Raw genomic sequence first — 7,500 nt, forward strand, 5'->3', positions numbered from 1 at the left:
CCTTGGCTTGCCAGTCCCCGACACGAGCAATCGCGCATTTTCTTTGCAACCGACCATCAATGCCGCCCAACGAGGCCAGCACGAGCAGTCATCCGCGGTCCCCTGGCCCTGCGCACGTTTGTCTTTGAAACCGAGCATCAATGCCACAGAAAGTGCCCGGGCGCCAGCTGGAGCCATCATCCGACGTGCCATGTGTCACGGGGAAACAGTTCAGGACACAACCGGTATTAGAATCCATCTCGCCTCGTCTCGTTGCGTCTTGGAAATGCGTTGTTTATAGCACCTTTGGTCGCCACTGGTGGTTAAGGGGGTTGGTTGGCCAAACACTATAGGAGGAGGTGACCCTGTGACTTGTGACTTCTCCCCCGTTAGGCCCAGCAGGTGTGGGCAGGAGCCTTGGTGGCTTGCTCATGGGTTGCAAGAGGACTTGCTTGTGCATCTGTTGCACACAGTAGGAAATCATACTTCAACTCGTAGGCGTGCCCTAAGGGAGCTTTGGGTGCGGACTGCGAGCTATCCATAGGGATGCTCCAGTTTCTTTGGTTGAGGATGGGGGCCAAAGACAGTGCATGTGGGTTGGGTTCCCACATGCATTGCGCGGCGGACCGGTGCAGGGGGCTACTTATACTGTTTGCCCCTCTGTACCGCGGTACGTCTCGTGGGTAGGCCATTCTCTAGGCCTTCCATGGGTTCGTGCCGGGGCGACTTCGGTTGCCCTCGCGAGGAGTACACCTTGCGGATCAGTCCATGGGGCATCTTGCTCCTTGGATGACCAAGCCCTAGTGCTTGGCGGGTGGTGCGTGGCATCGTCATGCCTCGTACTCGATGGACTTTGCATTAGGCCCCAAGGCCTTATGTTCGATGTACTCGTGATGCAGGCTGATCATGAGTGTGGGTATCTAGAAGCGCATGTCAAGATCTGAGCCAAGTAGCCTGTTGAACAGCTTAGAGTTTATGTGCACATTTGAAGCATCAAGGGGTGTTGGCGTGTAGGGCCTTTAAAGGCTTGCACGATTGAAGGCTGGCCCTAGCATTCGTGCATGTTGGGGCGCCGCACGGGTTATTCCGTTGCTCAAATATTTGGCCCGTGACAGTTGGTATCAGAGCCAGGTTGTCCAAGCTATGTATTCAGAGTGTGCTTTGAGAATTGGTGCCAGATGGTATCTAGTGCCAGATCAGAGCAGTTATGAATCAAGAGTTTTTTTTAAGGAGCTATGATACAGTTGGTGTCTGTGTTGGCATAGTTGCAGCAAGTGGCAGTGTTTGCGGCTATGATTAGCGCATCTCTAGTGCATGTTGCTTTGCACAAAGGAACGGGAAATGCTTTCTGTTGTGGCGGAGTTGAAAAAAGCTTGAATGTTAGCACACCAAGTTGGAAGTGCTAAGTTGCGGATGTCTTTGAATCTAACACTTTGAAAGTCCATTAGTCAGCCGAAGGAGAGCTAAAATTGCGTGGGTATGTTCCTTTCGGGGGACTCTCCCTTATTCTACTTGAGTCGCGCAACAGAGGCGCGATGGCCTGCAAAGATTAGTACCATCAGTGTTTGTTTAAGCATTGCTCAATGGATTTGCTCGAAGCTTGATACAGTGTTAGAGCTGCAACCATCAGCGAACAGGTTGGCATCTTTCAGTGACCCACCGATGTGTGAGATCGGAAGTGGCAGTTGGGGAGTTGTGAATGCTCCGTTGCAGTGTTGGCTAAACATTGATGTGTTAGCATATGGCCTTAAGGGCTTGCTATGAAAAAAAGGGGTTGGCTGCTGGTATAAGCCTTCCCCTATCAGATGAGGTGTCGAACGTGTCGACACCAAAGCGCTCACCGAAGTGAATTTGCTTGCTCAGTGTGATGGCATAACCAGTTTGACGAATTAGCAGACATGCTCAGGATGAAGAGCTGGTCAATGACTGAAGTACTTTTATGGCAGTTCACAATTACAATCGAGCATGCGTGATGCTCTTCTCAGAAAGACCTTGGAACGAACGCCAAGGCCGCTTAGATTTGATAATGGGTTTGTTGTGCTGATATGGGACAGTGTGGTGAGCTCAGATGGCATATGGGCAGACTGTGTTGGTATGGGACGACATGGTATGTTTGTGTGTTTCTTGCTGCTTTAGAATCTCTTAGTTTGTCGAAATTGAAAGGACAGCTCAATCTGAATGATGGAATATTTGGGGTGGTTAGCAGTGTGAGTACTAGCCGCAAGTGCCCAAGGAGACCATTTGTGGCATAAGGGTTGATTGTTCAAATCAAGTTCTATAGTGTTGAACCGAAGCAGGCAAGACTAAGCGTCGCAGTTGATTGATCCCAACAGGGGATTCTTGGCCTCAGGAGGAGGCGAGACTGATGTGGTGGTCTCTTTGCTTGGGAGTGCTTGTGGACTCCGTGGTTGGTTTGCACTTTGCAGGTGGCAAGTGCTGCACTTGGCCGAAAGTGAGGCAGGTGCTGTGCCAGAAGTGGTGGCACATTCAGGGAGAGACGAAGCGGTGCAAGTTGGCCATTTCGGAAGACCACTCCAGAGGAAGCTCGAGTGTAGCTGAGGAGGAACTTGAGAGTTGCTTGAAGAAATGATTCAAGCTGGTCGCTCTGCCCTCATGGAGTTTGGTGGAGTGCTCAGAACCATCATAACCGGTTGTAGGTGAGCCAAAACCTTCAGTGCCGAAAGTGTTGGCACGTTAACCGGTTGTAGGTGAGCCAAAACCTTCCGTGCCGAAAGTGATGGCACGCTACCCGGTTGTAGGTGAGCCAAAACCTTCCATGCCAAAAGTGATGGCGTGTTATCCGGTTGTAGGTGAGCCAAAACCTTCCGTGCCGAAAGTGTTGGCACGTTTTCCGGTTGTAGGTGAGCCAAAACCTTCCATGCCGAAAGTGATGGCGTGTTATCCGGTTGTAGGTGAGCCAAAACCTTCCGTGCCGAAAGTGGTGGCACGTCATCCGGTTGTAGGTGAGCCATAACCTTCCGTGCCGAAAAAGATGGCACGTCATCCACAGCGTTTGTAGGCACCGTCAGAAAACCTTCGCCTAGTTTGATGGAGTCCGGGAAAACCATCGTTGTTGAAGATAACTCCAGCAGAGCTATAGTGCAGTGATTGGCAGAACTTGAGGCAGTGTGGTATGTAGTAGAAGTCAGAATACGCTGATTGTCGAAGTACCAGTGGCAGCTGCTTTCAAGATTGAGAAGTCATCGTTATTGTGGAACTGAGCTTCATAGAGCGTTCAGTGTCGACGAGGACGTCGACGTTATCAGGTGGGGGAGTGTCACGGGGAAACAGTTCAGGACACAACCGGTATTAGAATCCATCTCGCCTCGTCTCGTTGCGTCTTGGAAATGCGTTGTTTATAGCACCTTTGGTCGCCACTGGTGGTTAAGGGGGTTGGTTGGCCAAACACTATAGGAGGAGGTGACCCTGTGACTTGTGACTTCTCCCCCGTTAGGCCCAGCAGGTGTGGGCAGGAGCCTTGGTGGCTTGCTCATGGGTTGCAAGAGGACTTGCTTGTGCATCTGTTGCACACAGTAGGAAATCATACTTCAACTCGTAGGCGTGCCCTAAGGGAGCTTTGGGTGCGGACTGCGAGCTATCCATAGGGATGCTCCAGTTTCTTTGGTTGAGGATGGGGGCCAAAGACAGTGCATGTGGGTTGGGTTCCCACATGCATTGCGCGGCGGACCGGTGCAGGGGGCTACTTATACTGTTTGCCCCTCTGTACCGCGGTACGTCTCGTGGGTAGGCCATTCTCTAGGCCTTCCATGGGTTCGTGCCGGGGCGACTTCGGTTGCCCTCGCGAGGAGTACACCTTGCGGATCAGTCCATGGGGCATCTTGCTCCTTGGATGACCAAGCCCTAGTGCTTGGCGGGTGGTGCGTGGCATCGTCATGCCTCGTACTCGATGGACTTTGCATTAGGCCCCAAGGCCTTATGTTCGATGTACTCGTGATGCAGGCTGATCATGAGTGTGGGTATCTAGAAGCGCATGTCAAGATCTGAGCCAAGTAGCCTGTTGAACAGCTTAGAGTTTATGTGCACATTTGAAGCATCAAGGGGTGTTGGCGTGTAGGGCCTTTAAAGGCTTGCACGATTGAAGGCTGGCCCTAGCATTCGTGCATGTTGGGGCGCCGCACGGGTTATTCCGTTGCTCAAATATTTGGCCCGTGACACATGGCTTTGGTCCCATGGTCTTCGCAACCGAGCATTCGTGACACCCGACGGGGCCAGGACACCAACCCTTCCGACACGAGCATTCGCGCATGTTCTTTGGCCACACAACGGCGCCAGCACGAGCAAAATCATCAGCGGTGCGGTGGCCTTGCACGGCCTTTTGTCTTTGGAACCAACCATCAGTGCCACGGGAAGTGCCGGAGTCCCGGCATCCGCGGTGCCAAATCATTGCGCCCTTGGTCTCTGCAGCGGGGCATGCCGGGCACTCCCAACCATTGCAAGCAAGCAAGCAAGCAAGAAAGTAAGTAAGTAAGTAAGTAAGTATTACATATAGGGGCGGGACATGCGGGGAGTTCTGCGAAACGTGCACTACGGGGCACACGCGTACCTACCGGGGCATACCGACCCCTATTGGGGCACACGTGTGCATATCGGGGCATACCGGGCCTATCAGGGCACACGCGTACATACCGGGGCATACCGAGCCCTACTGGGGCACACGTGCGCATATCGGGGCGTACCAAGCCTATCGGGGCATTCGCATGTATCCCAAGGCATACCGAGTCTATCCGGGCATACGCGTTCATACCGGGGCGTAACGGGCCTATCGGGGCATACTTGGGCATATCCGAGCAAAAAATGCCCAAAACTTGCGCAACCTTGGCAACCGTGGTCCATTCCTCACTATATGCCATGGCCTTGTGCCCATGGTCTTCACAAGACAGCATCCAAGGCGCCTGAAAGGCCAAGGGAGCCCAACCCAGCAATGCCCAGCCAAGGCCAGGCATTCCAGTGCCTGCCCGGGCAAAAACGCCCAAAGCATGCCCCATTCCTTAGCCTATCCAGGCAAAAACGCCCAAAACCAGCCCATTCCAGTGCCTATCCGGGCAAAAACGCCCAAAGCATGCCCATTCCTTAGCCTGTCCAGGCAAAAACGCCCAAAACCAGCACATTCCAGTGCCTATCCGGGCAAAAACGCCCTAAACCTGCGCATTCCAGCGCCCCGCAGCATGCCACCCTCCTATAGGGTTTGCGCAACCAACCCGCCTAACCACCAGTGGCAACCAAAGGTGCTGTTAGCGACGACTTCTGAAGACGCAACGAGACGCGACGGGTTTGCGCCCAGACGCGACGAGACGATGCGGGATCTGCGCCCAACCATGCCTACACCCGCCGACTTGTTGCGGGAGCTGCTTGCCCAAGCATGCCTAGCGTGCAAGGCCTGCGTGCCCAAGGTCTGTGTGCAAGGCTAGTGCCCAAGGCTAGTGCTCAAGGCTAGTGCCCAAGGCTAGTGAGCAAGGCCTGGGTGCAAGGCTAGTGTGCAAGGCTTGTATGCAAGGCTAGTGTGCAAGGCTGCTGTGCAAGGCTTGTGGGCAAGGCTGGTGCGCAAGGCTAGTGCCCAAGGGTTGTGTGCAAGGCTAGTGCCCAAGGCTAGTGCGCAAGGCTCGTGCCCAAGGCTAGTTCGCAAGGCTTGTGTGCAAGGCTAGTGCGATGGGCCAGTGCCCAAGGCTTGTGAGCAAGGCTTGTATGCATGGCTTGTGCGCAAGGCTTGTGTCCAAGGCTTTTGTGCAAGGCTCGTGCGCAAGGCTAGTGTGCAAGGCTTGTGCGCATTGGCAGGTAGCCCACCACCATGCACGATCCAAATGCCACTCACGCGACAACACGGTGCCAAGCCGGGCATGGTGTGCACTCAAAACCAATCAACGGACAGAGGTCATGCGTCATGGGGGGGATCTAGCAAGGCCATGGGGAAGGTCATGGAGGACCTTGGAAGCAAGCGCAAGACGAGAGCGAATCGAACAAGGGGCCAGGACGGGGCCTTGTGCCCATGGTCTTCGCAAGACTGCGTCCAAGGCGCCCGAAAGCCCAAGGGAACCCAAACCCGGCCGACACTTGCAATCGCACATGCTCTCTGCAACACACCATCAATGCCGCCCAACGGGGCCAGCACGAGCAGTCATCCGCGGTCCCCTGGCCCTGTGCACGTTTGTCTTTGAAACCGAGCATCAATGCCACAGAAAGTGCCGGGGCGCCAGCTGGAGCCATCATCCGCGTTGCCATGGCTCGCTTGGCCTTGGCTTGCCAGGCCCCGACACGAGCAATCGCGCATTTTCTTTGCAACCGACCATCAATGCCGCCCAACGGGGCCAGCACGAGCAGTCATCCGCGGTCCCCTGGCCCTGCGCACGTTTGTCTTTGAAACCGAGCATCAATGCCACAGAAAGTGCCGGGGCGCCAGCTGGAGCCATCATCCGCGTTGCCATGGCTCGCTTGGCCTTGGCTTGCCAGTCCCCGACACGAGCAATCGCGCATTTTCTTTGCAACCGACCATCAATGCCGCCCAACGAGGCCAGCACGAGCAGTCATCCGCGGTCCCCTGGCCCTGCGCACGTTTGTCTTTGAAACCGAGCATCAATGCCACAGAAAGTGCCGGGGCGCCAGCTGGAGCCATCATCCGACGTGCCATGGCTTTGGTCCCATGGTCTTCGCAACCGAGCATTCGTGACACCCGACGGGGCCAGGACACCAACCCTTCCGACAGGAGCATTCGCGCATGTTCTTTGGCCACACAAAGGCGCTAGCACGAGCAAAATCATCAGCGGTGCGGTGGCCTTGCACGGCCTTTTGTCTTTGGAACCAACCATCAGTGCCACGGGAAGTGCCGGAGTCCCGGCATCCGCGGTGCCAAGTCATTGCGCCCTTGGTCTCTGCAGCGGGGCATGCCGGGCACTCCCAACCATTGCAAGCAAGCAAGAAAGAAAGTAAGTAAGTAAGTAAGTATTACATATAGGGGCGGGACATGCGGGGAGATCAGCGAAACGTGCATTACGGGGCACACGCGTACCTACCGGGGCATACCGACCCCTATTGGGGCACACGTGTGCATATCGGGGCATACCGGGCCTATCGGGGCACACGCGTACATACCGGGGCATACCGAGCCCTACTGGGGCACACGTGCGCATATCGGGGCGTACCAAGCCTATCGGGGCATACGCATGTATCCCAAGGCATACCGAGTCTATCCGGGCATACGCGTTCATACCGGGGCGTAACGGGCCTATCGGGGCATACTTGGGCATATCCGGGCAAAAAATGCCCAAAACTTGCGCAACCTTGGCAACCGTGGTCCATTCCTCTCTATATGCCTAGCCTTGGCAACCGTGGTCCATTCCTCACTATATGCCATGGCCTTGTGCCCATGGTCTTCCCAAGACAGCGTCCAAGGCGCCCGGAAGGCCAAGGGAGCCCAACCCAGCGATGCCCTGCTATGGCAAGCCAAGGCCAAGCATTCCGGTGCCTATCCGGGCAAAAATGCGATTCCTCTCTATATGCCTAGCCTTG

This window comes from Tasmannia lanceolata, unplaced genomic scaffold, assembly GCF_043159265.1.
Source record: "Tasmannia lanceolata isolate RefF3 unplaced genomic scaffold, GAP_Taslan_0.1 ptg000019l, whole genome shotgun sequence".
In the NCBI taxonomy this organism is placed as follows: domain Eukaryota; kingdom Viridiplantae; phylum Streptophyta; class Magnoliopsida; order Canellales; family Winteraceae; genus Tasmannia; species Tasmannia lanceolata.